General features: G+C 44.7%; 30 non-coding genes across 30 annotated transcripts; all 30 read left to right on the top strand.

Moving 5' to 3' along the window:
* Positions 1–91: 91 nt before the first annotated feature.
* On the top strand, positions 92–210 carry LOC134114199 (5S ribosomal RNA). The gene has a single exon (XR_009946565.1). It is a non-coding gene; the product is annotated as a 5S ribosomal RNA (ribosomal RNA).
* A 339-nt stretch (positions 211–549) lies between these two features.
* LOC134114283 (5S ribosomal RNA) lies at positions 550–668 on the top strand. Its single transcript, XR_009946649.1, has one exon. It is a non-coding gene; the product is annotated as a 5S ribosomal RNA (ribosomal RNA).
* Positions 669–1,065: 397 nt separating this feature from the next.
* Positions 1,066–1,184, top strand: LOC134114198 (5S ribosomal RNA). The gene has a single exon (XR_009946564.1). It is a non-coding gene; the product is annotated as a 5S ribosomal RNA (ribosomal RNA).
* A 339-nt stretch (positions 1,185–1,523) lies between these two features.
* Positions 1,524–1,642, top strand: LOC134114197 (5S ribosomal RNA). Its single transcript, XR_009946563.1, has one exon. It is a non-coding gene; the product is annotated as a 5S ribosomal RNA (ribosomal RNA).
* Positions 1,643–2,039: 397 nt separating this feature from the next.
* LOC134114196 (5S ribosomal RNA) lies at positions 2,040–2,158 on the top strand. The gene has a single exon (XR_009946562.1). It is a non-coding gene; the product is annotated as a 5S ribosomal RNA (ribosomal RNA).
* Positions 2,159–2,497: 339 nt separating this feature from the next.
* LOC134114195 (5S ribosomal RNA) lies at positions 2,498–2,616 on the top strand. Its single transcript, XR_009946561.1, has one exon. It is a non-coding gene; the product is annotated as a 5S ribosomal RNA (ribosomal RNA).
* Positions 2,617–3,012: 396 nt separating this feature from the next.
* Positions 3,013–3,131, top strand: LOC134114194 (5S ribosomal RNA). The gene has a single exon (XR_009946560.1). It is a non-coding gene; the product is annotated as a 5S ribosomal RNA (ribosomal RNA).
* A 339-nt stretch (positions 3,132–3,470) lies between these two features.
* On the top strand, positions 3,471–3,589 carry LOC134114385 (5S ribosomal RNA). The gene has a single exon (XR_009946751.1). It is a non-coding gene; the product is annotated as a 5S ribosomal RNA (ribosomal RNA).
* A 396-nt stretch (positions 3,590–3,985) lies between these two features.
* LOC134114193 (5S ribosomal RNA) lies at positions 3,986–4,104 on the top strand. Its single transcript, XR_009946559.1, has one exon. It is a non-coding gene; the product is annotated as a 5S ribosomal RNA (ribosomal RNA).
* A 339-nt stretch (positions 4,105–4,443) lies between these two features.
* LOC134114192 (5S ribosomal RNA) lies at positions 4,444–4,562 on the top strand. Its single transcript, XR_009946558.1, has one exon. It is a non-coding gene; the product is annotated as a 5S ribosomal RNA (ribosomal RNA).
* A 396-nt stretch (positions 4,563–4,958) lies between these two features.
* LOC134114191 (5S ribosomal RNA) lies at positions 4,959–5,077 on the top strand. Its single transcript, XR_009946557.1, has one exon. It is a non-coding gene; the product is annotated as a 5S ribosomal RNA (ribosomal RNA).
* A 339-nt stretch (positions 5,078–5,416) lies between these two features.
* LOC134114384 (5S ribosomal RNA) lies at positions 5,417–5,535 on the top strand. The gene has a single exon (XR_009946750.1). It is a non-coding gene; the product is annotated as a 5S ribosomal RNA (ribosomal RNA).
* A 396-nt stretch (positions 5,536–5,931) lies between these two features.
* Positions 5,932–6,050, top strand: LOC134114189 (5S ribosomal RNA). The gene has a single exon (XR_009946555.1). It is a non-coding gene; the product is annotated as a 5S ribosomal RNA (ribosomal RNA).
* Positions 6,051–6,389: 339 nt separating this feature from the next.
* LOC134114188 (5S ribosomal RNA) lies at positions 6,390–6,508 on the top strand. Its single transcript, XR_009946554.1, has one exon. It is a non-coding gene; the product is annotated as a 5S ribosomal RNA (ribosomal RNA).
* Positions 6,509–6,905: 397 nt separating this feature from the next.
* Positions 6,906–7,024, top strand: LOC134114571 (5S ribosomal RNA). The gene has a single exon (XR_009946938.1). It is a non-coding gene; the product is annotated as a 5S ribosomal RNA (ribosomal RNA).
* A 339-nt stretch (positions 7,025–7,363) lies between these two features.
* LOC134114187 (5S ribosomal RNA) lies at positions 7,364–7,482 on the top strand. The gene has a single exon (XR_009946553.1). It is a non-coding gene; the product is annotated as a 5S ribosomal RNA (ribosomal RNA).
* A 396-nt stretch (positions 7,483–7,878) lies between these two features.
* Positions 7,879–7,997, top strand: LOC134114186 (5S ribosomal RNA). Its single transcript, XR_009946552.1, has one exon. It is a non-coding gene; the product is annotated as a 5S ribosomal RNA (ribosomal RNA).
* Positions 7,998–8,336: 339 nt separating this feature from the next.
* On the top strand, positions 8,337–8,455 carry LOC134114383 (5S ribosomal RNA). The gene has a single exon (XR_009946749.1). It is a non-coding gene; the product is annotated as a 5S ribosomal RNA (ribosomal RNA).
* Positions 8,456–8,851: 396 nt separating this feature from the next.
* LOC134114185 (5S ribosomal RNA) lies at positions 8,852–8,970 on the top strand. The gene has a single exon (XR_009946551.1). It is a non-coding gene; the product is annotated as a 5S ribosomal RNA (ribosomal RNA).
* A 339-nt stretch (positions 8,971–9,309) lies between these two features.
* Positions 9,310–9,428, top strand: LOC134114184 (5S ribosomal RNA). Its single transcript, XR_009946550.1, has one exon. It is a non-coding gene; the product is annotated as a 5S ribosomal RNA (ribosomal RNA).
* A 397-nt stretch (positions 9,429–9,825) lies between these two features.
* LOC134114183 (5S ribosomal RNA) lies at positions 9,826–9,944 on the top strand. Its single transcript, XR_009946549.1, has one exon. It is a non-coding gene; the product is annotated as a 5S ribosomal RNA (ribosomal RNA).
* A 339-nt stretch (positions 9,945–10,283) lies between these two features.
* Positions 10,284–10,402, top strand: LOC134114182 (5S ribosomal RNA). Its single transcript, XR_009946548.1, has one exon. It is a non-coding gene; the product is annotated as a 5S ribosomal RNA (ribosomal RNA).
* Positions 10,403–10,741: 339 nt separating this feature from the next.
* Positions 10,742–10,860, top strand: LOC134114181 (5S ribosomal RNA). The gene has a single exon (XR_009946547.1). It is a non-coding gene; the product is annotated as a 5S ribosomal RNA (ribosomal RNA).
* Positions 10,861–11,257: 397 nt separating this feature from the next.
* On the top strand, positions 11,258–11,376 carry LOC134114180 (5S ribosomal RNA). Its single transcript, XR_009946546.1, has one exon. It is a non-coding gene; the product is annotated as a 5S ribosomal RNA (ribosomal RNA).
* A 339-nt stretch (positions 11,377–11,715) lies between these two features.
* Positions 11,716–11,834, top strand: LOC134114454 (5S ribosomal RNA). Its single transcript, XR_009946819.1, has one exon. It is a non-coding gene; the product is annotated as a 5S ribosomal RNA (ribosomal RNA).
* Positions 11,835–12,173: 339 nt separating this feature from the next.
* LOC134114456 (5S ribosomal RNA) lies at positions 12,174–12,292 on the top strand. The gene has a single exon (XR_009946822.1). It is a non-coding gene; the product is annotated as a 5S ribosomal RNA (ribosomal RNA).
* A 396-nt stretch (positions 12,293–12,688) lies between these two features.
* LOC134114710 (5S ribosomal RNA) lies at positions 12,689–12,807 on the top strand. Its single transcript, XR_009947077.1, has one exon. It is a non-coding gene; the product is annotated as a 5S ribosomal RNA (ribosomal RNA).
* A 396-nt stretch (positions 12,808–13,203) lies between these two features.
* On the top strand, positions 13,204–13,322 carry LOC134114363 (5S ribosomal RNA). Its single transcript, XR_009946729.1, has one exon. It is a non-coding gene; the product is annotated as a 5S ribosomal RNA (ribosomal RNA).
* A 397-nt stretch (positions 13,323–13,719) lies between these two features.
* LOC134114178 (5S ribosomal RNA) lies at positions 13,720–13,838 on the top strand. Its single transcript, XR_009946544.1, has one exon. It is a non-coding gene; the product is annotated as a 5S ribosomal RNA (ribosomal RNA).
* Positions 13,839–14,177: 339 nt separating this feature from the next.
* LOC134114177 (5S ribosomal RNA) lies at positions 14,178–14,296 on the top strand. The gene has a single exon (XR_009946543.1). It is a non-coding gene; the product is annotated as a 5S ribosomal RNA (ribosomal RNA).
* The last annotated feature ends 317 nt before the right edge of the window (positions 14,297–14,613 follow it).

Raw genomic sequence — 14,613 nt, 5'->3', positions numbered from 1 at the left:
TACCCTTATTTAACCCACACAAAGATGCCAACGGCAGGCGTGACATAATTTTTTGACGCATTATAAAGGATTAGGAAAAAGATAAAAAGCAGCTTACGGCCATACCTCTCTGGTTCCGCCCGATCTCGTCTGATCTCGGAAGCTAAGCAGAGCAGGGCCTGGTTAGTACCTGGATGGAAGACCGCCTGGGAATCCCAGGTGCCGTAAGCTTTTTCACTTCTCTCTCCGAAAGCCGCCCAGCGCCGCAGATTGTACACCTACACAATTGTAAAAAGTATTTCACATTGTAGAAGAGATGCAATAGGAAGAAGATGAAAGGTGGCTTACGTCCATACCATCGTCAGGCCATTTGAGGTGGCGGGGACTGCAATGGCCATCCACCGATTGGCTGGGACTCCTGGGCGGGTCTTCTCTAGTCCATCCAATTTTCGGCATAGGATGTCACAGCCTGCTTTGCATACCCTTATTTAACCCACACAAAGATGCCAACGGCAGGCGTGACATAATTTTTTGACGCATTATAAAGGATTAGGAAAAAGATAAAAAGCAGCTTACGGCCATACCTCTCTGGTTCCGCCCGATCTCGTCTGATCTCGGAAGCTAAGCAGAGCAGGGCCTGATTAGTACCTGGATGGAAGACCGCCTGGGAATCCCAGGTGCCGTAAGCTTTTTCACTTCTCTCTGAAAGCCGCCGAGCGCCGCAGATTGTACACCTACAAATTACAAAAAGTACATCACATTGTCGAAGAGATGCATGTTTAGTGTTGTTTTAACGTTGGATATATAAGGAACTTAGACAATATCATCAAAATTGATTCCGTTTCATGGTTGCTAAATTAGTGTTGATCAACATTTAACAATTGGCATACTTTTGTTTGTAATTTAGCCGTTGAAATACAGGTGCTAACCCAACATGTTAGAATTGCCAGTGAAGAAAAGTAAAGTTACCTTCAGGTTTTAGGAACCTCTCTTGCCAATCCTAAGAACTGCTTCAATTTTAGAAAAAGAAACTTTTCTGATTATCTTTGACACGTTCTAAAGGATTAGGAAAAAGATATTAAAGCAGCTTACGGCCATACCTCTCTGGTTCCGCCCGATCTCGTCTGATCTCGGAAGCTAAGCAGAGCAGGGCCTGGTTAGTACCTGGATGGAAGACCGCCTGGGAATCCCAGGTGCCGTAAGCTTTTTCACTTCTCTCTCCGAAAGCCGCCCAGCGCCGCAGATTGTACACCTACACAATTGTAAAAAGTATTTCACATTGTAGAAGAGATGCAATAGGAAGAAGATGAAAGGTGGCTTACGTCCATACCATCGTCAGGCCATTTGAGGTGGCGGGGACTGCAATGGCCATCCACCGATTGGCTGGGACTCCTGGGCGGGTCTTCTCTAGTCCATCCAATTTTCGGCATAGGATGTCACAGCCTGCTTTGCATACCCTTATTTAACCCACACAAAGATGCCAACGGCAGGCGTGACATAATTTTTTGACGCATTATAAAGGATTAGGAAAAAGATAAAAAGCAGCTTACGGCCATACCTCTCTGGTTCCGCCCGATCTCGTCTGATCTCGGAAGCTAAGCAGAGCAGGGCCTGGTTAGTACCTGGATGGAAGACCGCCTGGGAATCCCAGGTGCCGTAAGCTTTTTCACTTCTCTCTGAAAGCCGCCGAGCGCCGCAGATTGTACACCTACAAATTACAAAAAGTATATCACATTGTCGAAGAGATGCATGTTTAGTGTTGTTTTAACGTTGGATATATAAGGAACTTAGACAATATCATCAAAATTGATTCCGTTTCATGGTTGCTAAATTAGTGTTGATCAACATTTAACAATTGGCCTACTTTTGTTTGTAATTTAGCCGTTGAAATACAGGTGCTAACCCAACATGTTAGAATTGCCAGTGAAGAAAAGTAAAGTTACCTTCAGGTTTTAGGAACCTCTCTTGCCAATCCTAAGAACTGCTTCAATTTTAGAAAAAGAAACTTTTCTGATTATCTTTGACACGTTCTAAAGGATTAGGAAAAAGATATTAAAGCAGCTTACGGCCATACCTCTCTGGTTCCGCCCGATCTCGTCTGATCTCGGAAGCTAAGCAGAGCAGGGCCTGGTTAGTACCTGGATGGAAGACCGCCTGGGAATCCCAGGTGCCGTAAGCTTTTTCACTTCTCTCTCCGAAAGCCGCCCAGCGCCGCAGATTGTACACCTACACAATTGTAAAAAGTATTTCACATTGTAGAAGAGATGCAATAGGAAGAAGATGAAAGGTGGCTTACGTCCATACCATCGTCAGGCCATTTGAGGTGGCGGGGACTGCAATGGCCATCCACCGATTGGCTGGGACTCCTGGGCGGGTCTTCTCTAGTCCATCCAATTTTCGGCATAGGATGTCACAGCCTGCTTTGCATACCCTTATTTAACCCACACAAAGATGCCAACGGCAGGCGTGACATAATTTTTTGACGCATTATAAAGGATTAGGAAAAAGATAAAAAGCAGCTTACGGCCATACCTCTCTGGTTCCGCCCGATCTCGTCTGATCTCGGAAGCTAAGCAGAGCAGGGCCTGGTTAGTACCTGGATGGAAGACCGCCTGGGAATCCCAGGTGCCGTAAGCTTTTTCACTTCTCTCTGAAAGCCGCCGAGCGCCGCAGATTGTACACCTACAAATTACAAAAAGTATATCACATTGTCGAAGAGATGCATGTTTAGTGTTGTTTTAACGTTGGATATATAAGGAACTTAGACAATATCATCAAAATTGATTCCGTTTCATGGTTGCTAAATTAGTGTTGATCAACATTTAACAATTGGCCTACTTTTGTTTGTAATTTAGCCGTTGAAATACAGGTGCTAACCCAACATGTTAGAATTGCCAGTGAAGAAAAGTAAAGTTACCTTCAGGTTTTAGGAACCTCTCTTGCCAATCCTAAGAACTGCTTCAATTTTAGAAAAAGAAACTCTTCTGATTATCTTTGACACGTTTTAAAGGATTAGGAAAAAGATCAAAAGCAGCTTACGGCCATACCTCTCTGGTTCCGCCCGATCTCGTCTGATCTCGGAAGCTAAGCAGAGCAGGGCCTGGTTAGTACCTGGATGGAAGACCGCCTGGGAATCCCAGGTGCCGTAAGCTTTTTCACTTCTCTCTCCGAAAGCCGCCCAGCGCCGCAGATTGTACACCTACACAATTGTAAAAAGTATTTCACATTGTAGAAGAGATGCAATAGGAAGAAGATGAAAGGTGGCTTACGTCCATACCATCGTCAGGCCATTTGAGGTGGCGGGGACTGCAATGGCCATCCACCGATTGGCTGGGACTCCTGGGCGGGTCTTCTCTAGTCCATCCAATTTTCGGCATAGGATGTCACAGCCTTCTTTGCATACCCTTATTTAACCCACACAAAGATGCCAACGGCAGGCGTGACATAATTTTTTGACGCATTATAAAGGATTAGGAAAAAGATAAAAAGCAGCTTACGGCCATACCTCTCTGGTTCCGCCCGATCTCGTCTGATCTCGGAAGCTAAGCAGAGCAGGGCCTGGTTAGTACCTGGATGGAAGACCGCCTAGGAATCCCAGGTGCCGTAAGCTTTTTCACTTCTCTCTGAAAGCCGCCGAGCGCCGCAGATTGTACACCTACAAATTACAAAAAGTATATCACATTGTCGAAGAGATGCATGTTTAGTGTTGTTTTAACGTTGGATATATAAGGAACTTAGACAATATCATCAAAATTGATTCCGTTTCATGGTTGCTAAATTAGTGTTGATCAACATTTAACAATTGGCATACTTTTGTTTGTAATTTAGCCGTTGAAATACAGGTGCTAACCCAACATGTTAGAATTGCCAGTGAAGAAAAGTAAAGTTACCTTCAGGTTTTAGGAACCTCTCTTGCCAATCCTAAGAACTGCTTCAATTTTAGAAAAAGAAACTCTTCTGATTATCTTTGACACGTTCTAAAGGATTAGGAAAAAGATAAAAAGCAGCTTACGGCCATACCTCTCTGGTTCCGCCCGATCTCGTCTGATCTCGGAAGCTAAGCAGAGCAGGGCCTGGTTAGTACCTGGATGGAAGACCGCCTGGGAATCCCAGGTGCCGTAAGCTTTTTCACTTCTCTCTCCGAAAGCCGCCCAGCGCCGCAGATTGTACACCTACACAATTGTAAAAAGTATTTCACATTGTAGAAGAGATGCAATAGGAAGAAGATGAAAGGTGGCTTACGTCCATACCATCGTCAGGCCATTTGAGGTGGCGGGGACTGCAATGGCCATCCACCGATTGGCTGGGACTCCTGGGCGGGTCTTCTCTAGTCCATCCAATTTTCGGCATAGGATGTCACAGCCTGCTTTGCATACCCTTATTTAACCCACACAAAGATGCCAACGGCAGGCGTGACATAATTTTTTGACGCATTATAAAGGATTAGGAAAAAGATAAAAAGCAGCTTACGGCCATACCTCTCTGGTTCCGCCCGATCTCGTCTGATCTCGGAAGCTAAGCAGAGCAGGGCCTGGTTAGTACCTGGATGGAAGACCGCCTGGGAATCCCAGGTGCCGTAAGCTTTTTCACTTCTCTCTGAAAGCCGCCGAGCGCCGCAGATTGTACACCTACAAATTACAAAAAGTATATCACATTGTCGAAGAGATGCATGTTTAGTGTTGTTTTAACGTTGGATATATAAGGAACTTAGACAATATCATCAAAATTGATTCCGTTTCATGGTTGCTAAATTAGTGTTGATCAACATTTAACAATTGGCCTACTTTTGTTTGTAATTTAGCCGTTGAAATACAGGTGCTAACCCAACATGTTAGAATTGCCAGTGAAGAAAAGTAAAGTTACCTTCAGGTTTTAGGAACCTCTCTTGCCAATCCTAAGAACTGCTTCAATTTTAGAAAAAGAAACTCTTCTGATTATCTTTGACACGTTTTAAAGGATTAGGAAAAAGATCAAAAGCAGCTTACGGCCATACCTCTCTGGTTCCGCCCGATCTCGTCTGATCTCGGAAGCTAAGCAGAGCAGGGCCTGGTTAGTACCTGGATGGAAGACCGCCTGGGAATCCCAGGTGCCGTAAGCTTTTTCACTTCTCTCTCCGAAAGCCGCCCAGCGCCGCAGATTGTACACCTACACAATTGTAAAAAGTATTTCACATTGTAGAAGAGATGCAATAGGAAGAAGATGAAAGGTGGCTTACGTCCATACCATCGTCAGGCCATTTGAGGTGGCGGGGACTGCAATGGCCATCCACCGATTGGCTGGGACTCCTGGGCGGGTCTTCTCTAGTCCATCCAATTTTCGGCATAGGATGTCACAGCCTTCTTTGCATACCCTTATTTAACCCACACAAAGATGCCAACGGCAGGCGTGACATAATTTTTTGACGCATTATAAAGGATTAGGAAAAAGATAAAAAGCAGCTTACGGCCATACCTCTCTGGTTCCGCCCGATCTCGTCTGATCTCGGAAGCTAAGCAGAGCAGGGCCTGGTTAGTACCTGGATGGAAGACCGCCTAGGAATCCCAGGTGCCGTAAGCTTTTTCACTTCTCTCTGAAAGCCGCCGAGCGCCGCAGATTGTACACCTACAAATTACAAAAAGTATATCACATTGTCGAAGAGATGCATGTTTAGTGTTGTTTTAACGTTGGATATATAAGGAACTTAGACAATATCATCAAAATTGATTCCGTTTCATGGTTGCTAAATTAGTGTTGATCAACATTTAACAATTGGCCTACTTTTGTTTGTAATTTAGCCGTTGAAATACAGGTGCTAACCCAACATGTTAGAATTGCCAGTGAAGAAAAGTAAAGTTACCTTCAGGTTTTAGGAACCTCTCTTGCCAATCCTAAGAACTGCTTCAATTTTAGAAAAAGAAACTCTTCTGATTATCTTTGACACGTTTTAAAGGATTAGGAAAAAGATCAAAAGCAGCTTACGGCCATACCTCTCTGGTTCCGCCCGATCTCGTCTGATCTCGGAAGCTAAGCAGAGCAGGGCCTGGTTAGTACCTGGATGGAAGACCGCCTGGGAATCCCAGGTGCCGTAAGCTTTTTCACTTCTCTCTCCGAAAGCCGCCCAGCGCCGCAGATTGTACACCTACACAATTGTAAAAAGTATTTCACATTGTAGAAGAGATGCAATAGGAAGAAGATGAAAGGTGGCTTACGTCCATACCATCGTCAAGCCATTTGAGGTGGCGGGGACTGCAATGGCCATCCACCGATTGGCTGGGACTCCTGGGCGGGTCTTCTCTAGTCCATCCAATTTTCGGCATAGGATGTCACAGCCTGCTTTGCATACCCTTATTTAACCCACACAAAGATGCCAACGGCAGGCGTGACATAATTTTTTGACGCATTATAAAGGATTAGGAAAAAGATAAAAAGCAGCTTACGGCCATACCTCTCTGGTTCCGCCCGATCTCGTCTGATCTCGGAAGCTAAGCAGAGCAGGGCCTGGTTAGTACCTGGATGGAAGACCGCCTGGGAATCCCAGGTGCCGTAAGCTTTTTCACTTCTCTCTGAAAGCTGCCGAGCGCCGCAGATTGTACACCTACAAATTACAAAAAGTACATCACATTGTCGAAGAGATGCATGTTTAGTGTTGTTTTAACGTTGGATATATAAGGAACTTAGACAATATCATCAAAATTGATTCCGTTTCATGGTTGCTAAATTAGTGTTGATCAACATTTAACAATTGGCATACTTTTGTTTGTAATTTAGCCGTTGAAATACAGGTGCTAACCCAACATGTTAGAATTGCCAGTGAAGAAAAGTAAAGTTACCTTCAGGTTTTAGGAACCTCTCTTGCCAATCCTAAGAACTGCTTCAATTTTAGAAAAAGAAACTTTTCTGATTATCTTTGACACGTTCTAAAGGATTAGGAAAAAGATATTAAAGCAGCTTACGGCCATACCTCTCTGGTTCCGCCCGATCTCGTCTGATCTCGGAAGCTAAGCAGATCAGGGCCTGGTTAGTACCTGGATGGAAGACCGCCTGGGAATCCCAGGTGCCGTAAGCTTTTTCACTTCTCTCTCCGAAAGCCGCCCAGCGCCGCAGATTGTACACCTACACAATTGTAAAAAGTATTTCACATTGTAGAAGAGATGCAATAGGAAGAAGATGAAAGGTGGCTTACGTCCATACCATCGTCAGGCCATTTGAGGTGGCGGGGACTGCAATGGCCATCCACCGATTGGCTGGGACTCCTGGGCGGGTCTTCTCTAGTCCATCCAATTTTCGGCATAGGATGTCACAGCCTTCTTTGCATACCCTTATTTAACCCACACAAAGATGCCAACGGCAGGCGTGACATAATTTTTTGACGCATTATAAAGGATTAGGAAAAAGATAAAAAGCAGCTTACGGCCATACCTCTCTGGTTCCGCCCGATCTCGTCTGATCTCGGAAGCTAAGCAGAGCAGGGCCTGGTTAGTACCTGGATGGAAGACCGCCTGGGAATCCCAGGTGCCGTAAGCTTTTTCACTTCTCTCTGAAAGCCGCCGAGCGCCGCAGATTGTACACCTACAAATTACAAAAAGTATATCACATTGTCGAAGAGATGCATGTTTAGTGTTGTTTTAACGTTGGATATATAAGGAACTTAGACAATATCATCAAACTTGATTCCGTTTCATGGTTGCTAAATTAGTGTTGATCAACATTTAACAATTGGCCTACTTTTGTTTGTAATTTAGCCGTTGAAATACAGGTGCTAACCCAACATGTTAGAATTGCCAGTGAAGAAAAGTAAAGTTACCTTCAGGTTTTAGGAACCTCTCTTGCCAATCCTAAGAACTGCTTCAATTTTAGAAAAAGAAACTCTTCTGATTATCTTTGACACGTTCTAAAGGATTAGGAAAAAGATAAAAAGCAGCTTACGGCCATACCTCTCTGGTTCCGCCCGATCTCGTCTGATCTCGGAAGCTAAGCAGAGCAGGGCCTGGTTAGTACCTGGATGGAAGACCGCCTGGGAATCCCAGGTGCCGTAAGCTTTTTCACTTCTCTCTCCGAAAGCCGCCCAGCGCCGCAGATTGTACACCTACACAATTGTAAAAAGTATTTCACATTGTAGAAGAGATGCAATAGGAAGAAGATGAAAGGTGGCTTACGTCCATACCATCGTCAGGCCATTTGAGGTGGCGGGGACTGCAATGGCCATCCACCGATTGGCTGGGACTCCTGGGCGGGTCTTCTCTAGTCCATCCAATTTTCGGCATAGGATGTCACAGCCTTCTTTGCATACCCTTATTTAACCCACACAAAGATGCCAACGGCAGGCGTGACATAATTTTTTGACGCATTATAAAGGATTAGGAAAAAGATAAAAAGCAGCTTACGGCCATACCTCTCTGGTTCCGCCCGATCTCGTCTGATCTCGGAAGCTAAGCAGAGCAGGGCCTGGTTAGTACCTGGATGGAAGACCGCCTAGGAATCCCAGGTGCCGTAAGCTTTTTCACTTCTCTCTGAAAGCCGCCGAGCGCCGCAGATTGTACACCTACAAATTACAAAAAGTATATCACATTGTCGAAGAGATGCATGTTTAGTGTTGTTTTAACGTTGGATATATAAGGAACTTAGACAATATCATCAAAATTGATTCCGTTTCATGGTTGCTAAATTAGTGTTGATCAACATTTAACAATTGGCATACTTTTGTTTGTAATTTAGCCGTTGAAATACAGGTGCTAACCCAACATGTTAGAATTGCCAGTGAAGAAAAGTAAAGTTACCTTCAGGTTTTAGGAACCTCTCTTGCCAATCCTAAGAACTGCTTCAATTTTAGAAAAAGAAACTCTTCTGATTATCTTTGACACGTTCTAAAGGATTAGGAAAAAGATAAAAAGCAGCTTACGGCCATACCTCTCTGGTTCCGCCCGATCTCGTCTGATCTCGGAAGCTAAGCAGAGCAGGGCCTGGTTAGTACCTGGATGGAAGACCGCCTGGGAATCCCAGGTGCCGTAAGCTTTTTCACTTCTCTCTCCGAAAGCCGCCCAGCGCCGCAGATTGTACACCTACACAATTGTAAAAAGTATTTCACATTGTAGAAGAGATGCAATAGGAAGAAGATGAAAGGTGGCTTACGTCCATACCATCGTCAGGCCATTTGAGGTGGCGGGGACTGCAATGGCCATCCACCGATTGGCTGGGACTCCTGGGCGGGTCTTCTCTAGTCCATCCAATTTTCGGCATAGGATGTCACAGCCTGCTTTGCATACCCTTATTTAACCCACACAAAGATGCCAACGGCAGGCGTGACATAATTTTTTGACGCATTATAAAGGATTAGGAAAAAGATAAAAAGCAGCTTACGGCCATACCTCTCTGGTTCCGCCCGATCTCGTCTGATCTCGGAAGCTAAGCAGAGCAGGGCCTGGTTAGTACCTGGATGGAAGACCGCCTGGGAATCCCAGGTGCCGTAAGCTTTTTCACTTCTCTCTGAAAGCCGCCGAGCGCCGCAGATTGTACACCTACAAATTACAAAAAGTATATCACATTGTCGAAGAGATGCATGTTTAGTGTTGTTTTAACGTTGGATATATAAGGAACTTAGACAATATCATCAAAATTGATTCCGTTTCATGGTTGCTAAATTAGTGTTGATCAACATTTAACAATTGGCATACTTTTGTTTGTAATTTAGCCGTTGAAATACAGGTGCTAACCCAACATGTTAGAATTGCCAGTGAAGAAAAGTAAAGTTACCTTCAGGTTTTAGGAACCTCTCTTGCCAATCCTAAGAACTGCTTCAATTTTAGAAAAAGAAACTTTTCTGATTATCTTTGACACGTTCTAAAGGATTAGGAAAAAGATATTAAAGCAGCTTACGGCCATACCTCTCTGGTTCCGCCCGATCTCGTCTGATCTCGGAAGCTAAGCAGAGCAGGGCCTGGTTAGTACCTGGATGGAAGACCGCCTGGGAATCCCAGGTGCCGTAAGCTTTTTCACTTCTCTCTCCGAAAGCCGCCCAGCGCCGCAGATTGTACACCTACACAATTGTAAAAAGTATTTCACATTGTAGAAGAGATGCAATAGGAAGAAGATGAAAGGTGGCTTACGTCCATACCATCGTCAGGCCATTTGAGGTGGCGGGGACTGCAATGGCCATCCACCGATTGGCTGGGACTCCTGGGCGGGTCTTCTCTAGTCCATCCAATTTTCGGCATAGGATGTCACAGCCTTCTTTGCATACCCTTATTTAACCCACACAAAGATGCCAACGGCAGGCGTGACATAATTTTTTGACGCATTATAAAGGATTAGGAAAAAGATAAAAAGCAGCTTACGGCCATACCTCTCTGGTTCCGCCCGATCTCGTCTGATCTCGGAAGCTAAGCAGAGCAGGGCCTGGTTAGTACCTGGATGGAAGACCGCCTGGGAATCCCAGGTGCCGTAAGCTTTTTCACTTCTCTCTCCGAAAGCCGCCCAGCGCCGCAGATTGTACACCTACACAATTGTAAAAAGTATTTCACATTGTAGAAGAGATGCAATAGGAAGAAGATGAAAGGTGGCTTACGTCCATACCATCGTCAGGCCATTTGAGGTGGCGGGGACTGCAATGGCCATCCACCGATTGGCTGGGACTCCTGGGCGGGTCTTCTCTAGTCCATCCAATTTTCGGCATAGGATGTCACAGCCTTCTTTGCATACCCTTATTTAACCCACACAAAGATGCCAACGGCAGGCGTGACATAATTTTTTGACGCATTATAAAGGATTAGGAAAAAGATAAAAAGCAGCTTACGGCCATACCTCTCTGGTTCCGCCCGATCTCGTCTGATCTCGGAAGCTAAGCAGAGCAGGGCCTGGTTAGTACCTGGATGGAAGACCGCCTGGGAATCCCAGGTGCCGTAAGCTTTTTCACTTCTCTCTGAAAGCCGCCGAGCGCCGCAGATTGTACACCTACAAATTACAAAAAGTATATCACATTGTCGAAGAGATGCATGTTTAGTGTTGTTTTAACGTTGGATATATAAGGAACTTAGACAATATCATCAAAATTGATTCCGTTTCATGGTTGCTAAATTAGTGTTGATCAACATTTAACAATTGGCATACTTTTGTTTGTAATTTAGCCGTTGAAATACAGGTGCTAACCCAACATGTTAGAATTGCCAGTGAAGAAAAGTAAAGTTACCTTCAGGTTTTAGGAACCTCTCTTGCCAATCCTAAGAACTGCTTCAATTTTAGAAAAAGAAACTTTTCTGATTATCTTTGACACGTTCTAAAGGATTAGGAAAAAGATATTAAAGCAGCTTACGGCCATACCTCTCTGGTTCCGCCCGATCTCGTCTGATCTCGGAAGCTAAGCAGAGCAGGGCCTGGTTAGTACCTGGATGGAAGACCGCCTGGGAATCCCAGGTGCCGTAAGCTTTTTCACTTCTCTCTCCGAAAGCCGCCCAGCGCCGCAGATTGTACACCTACACAATTGTAAAAAGTATTTCACATTGTAGAAGAGATGCAATAGGAAGAAGATGAAAGGTGGCTTACGTCCATACCATCGTCAGGCCATTTGAGGTGGCGGGGACTGCAATGGCCATCCACCGATTGGCTGGGACTCCTGGGCGGGTCTTCTCTAGTCCATCCAATTTTCGGTATAGGATGTCACAGCCTTCTTTGCATACCCTTATTTAACCCACACAAAGATGCCAACGGCAGGCGTGACATAATTTTTTGACGCATTATAAAGGATTAGGAAAAAGATAAAAAGCAGCATACGGCCATACCTCTCTGGTTCCGCCCGATCTCGTCTGATCTCGGAAGCTAAGCAGAGCAGGGCCTGGTTAGTACCTGGATGGAAGACCGCCTGGGAATCCCAGGTGCCGTAAGCTTTTTCACTTCTCTCTCCGAAAGCCGCCCAGCGCCGCAGATTGTACACCTACACAATTGTAAAAAGTATTTCACATTGTAGAAGAGATGCAATAGGAAGAAGATGAAAGGTGGCTTACGTCCATACCATCGTCAGGCCATTTGAGGTGGCGGGGACTGCAATGGCCATCCACCGATTGGCTGGGACTCCTGGGCGGGTCTTCTCTAGTCCATCCAATTTTCGGCATAGGATGTCACAGCCTTCTTTGCATACCCTTATTTAACCCACACAAAGATGCCAACGGCAGGCGTGACATAATTTTTTGACGCATTATAAAGGATTAGGAAAAAGATAAAAAGCAGCTTACGACCATACCTCTCTGGTTCCGCCCGATCTCGTCTGATCTCGGAAGCTAAGCAGAGCAGGGCCTGGTTAGTACCTGGATGGAAGACCGCCTGGGAATCCCAGGTGCCGTAAGCTTTTTCACTTCTCTCTGAAAGCCGCCGAGCGCCGCAGATTGTACACCTACAAATTACAAAAAGTATATCACATTGTCGAAGAGATGCATGTTTAGTGTTGTTTTAACGTTGGATATATAAGGAACTTAGACAATATCATCAAAATTGATTCCGTTTCATGGTTGCTAAATTAGTGTTGATCAACATTTAACAATTGGCCTACTTTTGTTTGTAATTTAGCCGTTGAAATACAGGTGCTAACCCAACATGTTAGAATTGCCAGTGAAGAAAAGTAAAGTTACCTTCAGGTTTTAGGAACCTCTCTTGCCAATCCTAAGAACTGCTTCAATTTTAGAAAAAGAAACTCTTCTGATTATCTTTGACACGTTTTAAAGGATTAGGAAAAAGATAAAAAGCAGCGTACGGCCATACCTCTCTGGTTCCGCCCGATTTCGTCTGATCTCGGAAGCTAAGCAGAGCAGGGCCTGGTTAGTACCTGGATGGAAGACCGCCTGGGAATCCCAGGTGCCGTAAGCTTTTTCACTTCTCTCTGAAAGCCGCCGAGCGCCGCAGATTGTACACCTACAAATTACAAAAAGTATATCACATTGTCGAAGAGATGCATGTTTAGTGTTGTTTTAACGTTGGATATATAAGGAACTTAGACAATATCATCAAAATTGATTCCGTTTCATGGTTGCTAAATTAGTGTTGATCAACATTTAACAATTGGCCTACTTTTGTTTGTAATTTAGCCGTTGAAATACAGGTGCTAACCCAACATGTTAGAATTGCCAGTGAAGAAAAGTAAAGTTACCTTCAGGTTTTAGGAACCTCTCTTGCCAATCCTAAGAACTGCTTCAATTTTAGAAAAAGAAACTCTTCTGATTATCTTTGACACGTTTTAAAGGATTAGGAAAAAGATAAAAAGCAGCTTACGACCATACCTCTCTGGTTCCGCCCGATCTCATCTGATCTCGGAAGCTAAGCAGAGCAGGGCCTGGTTAGTACCTGGATGGAAGACCGCCTGGGAATCCCAGGTGCCGTAAGCTTTTTCACTTCTCTCTGAAAGCCGCCGAGCGCCGCAGATTGTACACCTACAAATTACAAAAAGTATATCACATTGTCGAAGAGATGCATGTTTAGTGTTGTTTTAACGTTGGATATATAAGGAACTTAGACAATATCATCAAAATTGATTCCGTTTCATGGTTGCTAAATTAGTGTTGATCAACATTTAACAATTGGCATACTTTTGTTTGTAATTTAGCCGTTGAAATACAGGTGCTAACCCAACATGTTAGAATTGCCAGTGAAGAAAAGTAAAGTTACCTTCAGGTTTTAGGAACCTCTCTTGCCAATCCTAAGAACTGCTTCAATTTTAGAAAAAGAAACTTTTCTGATTATCTTTGACACGTTCTAAAGGATTAGGAAAAAGATATTAAAGCAGCTTACGGCCATACCTCTCTGGTTCCGCCCGATCTCGTCTGATCTCGGAAGCTAAGCAGAGCAGGGCCTGGTTAGTACCTGGATGGAAGACCGCCTGGGAATCCCAGGTGCCGTAAGCTTTTTCACTTCTCTCTCCGAAAGCCGCCCAGCGCCGCAGATTGTACACCTACACAATTGTAAAAAGTATTTCACATTGTAGAAGAGATGCAATAGGAAGAAGATGAAAGGTGGCTTACGTCCATACCATCGTCAGGCCATTTGAGATGGCGGGGACTGCAATGGCCATCCACCGATTGGCTGGGACTCCTGGGCGGGTCTTCTCTAGTCCATCCAATTTTCGGCATAGGATGTCACAGCCTTCTTTGCATACCCTTATTTAACCCACACAAAGATGCCAACGGCAGGCGTGACATAATTTTTTGACGCATTATAAAGGATTAGGAAAAAGATAAAAAGCAGCTTACGGCCATACCTCTCTGGTTCCGCCCGATCTCGTCTGATCTCGGAAGCTAAGCAGAGCAGGGCCTGGTTAGTACCTGGATGGAAGACCGCCTGGGAATCCCAGGTGCCGTAAGCTTTTTCACTTCTCTCTCCGAAAGCCGCCCAGCGCCGCAGATTGTACACCTACACAATTGTAAAAAGTATTTCACATTGTAGAAGAGATGCAATAGGAAGAAGATGAAAGGTGGCTTACGTCCATACCATCGTCAGGCCATTTGAGGTGGCGGGGACTGCAATGGCCATCCACCGATTGGCTGGGACTCCTGGGCGGGTCTTCTCTAGTCCATCCAATTTTCGGCATAGGATGTCACAGCCTTCTTTGCATACCCTTATTTAACCCACACAAAGATGCCAACGGCAGGCGTGACATAATTTTTTGACGCATTATAAAGG

Source organism: Pungitius pungitius, unplaced genomic scaffold, assembly GCF_949316345.1.
Source record: "Pungitius pungitius unplaced genomic scaffold, fPunPun2.1 scaffold_34, whole genome shotgun sequence".
Taxonomy (NCBI): Eukaryota; Metazoa; Chordata; class Actinopteri; order Perciformes; family Gasterosteidae; genus Pungitius; species Pungitius pungitius.
The sequence above is the reverse complement of the archived record's forward strand: the minus strand, read 5'-3'. Positions and strand labels throughout refer to the sequence as shown.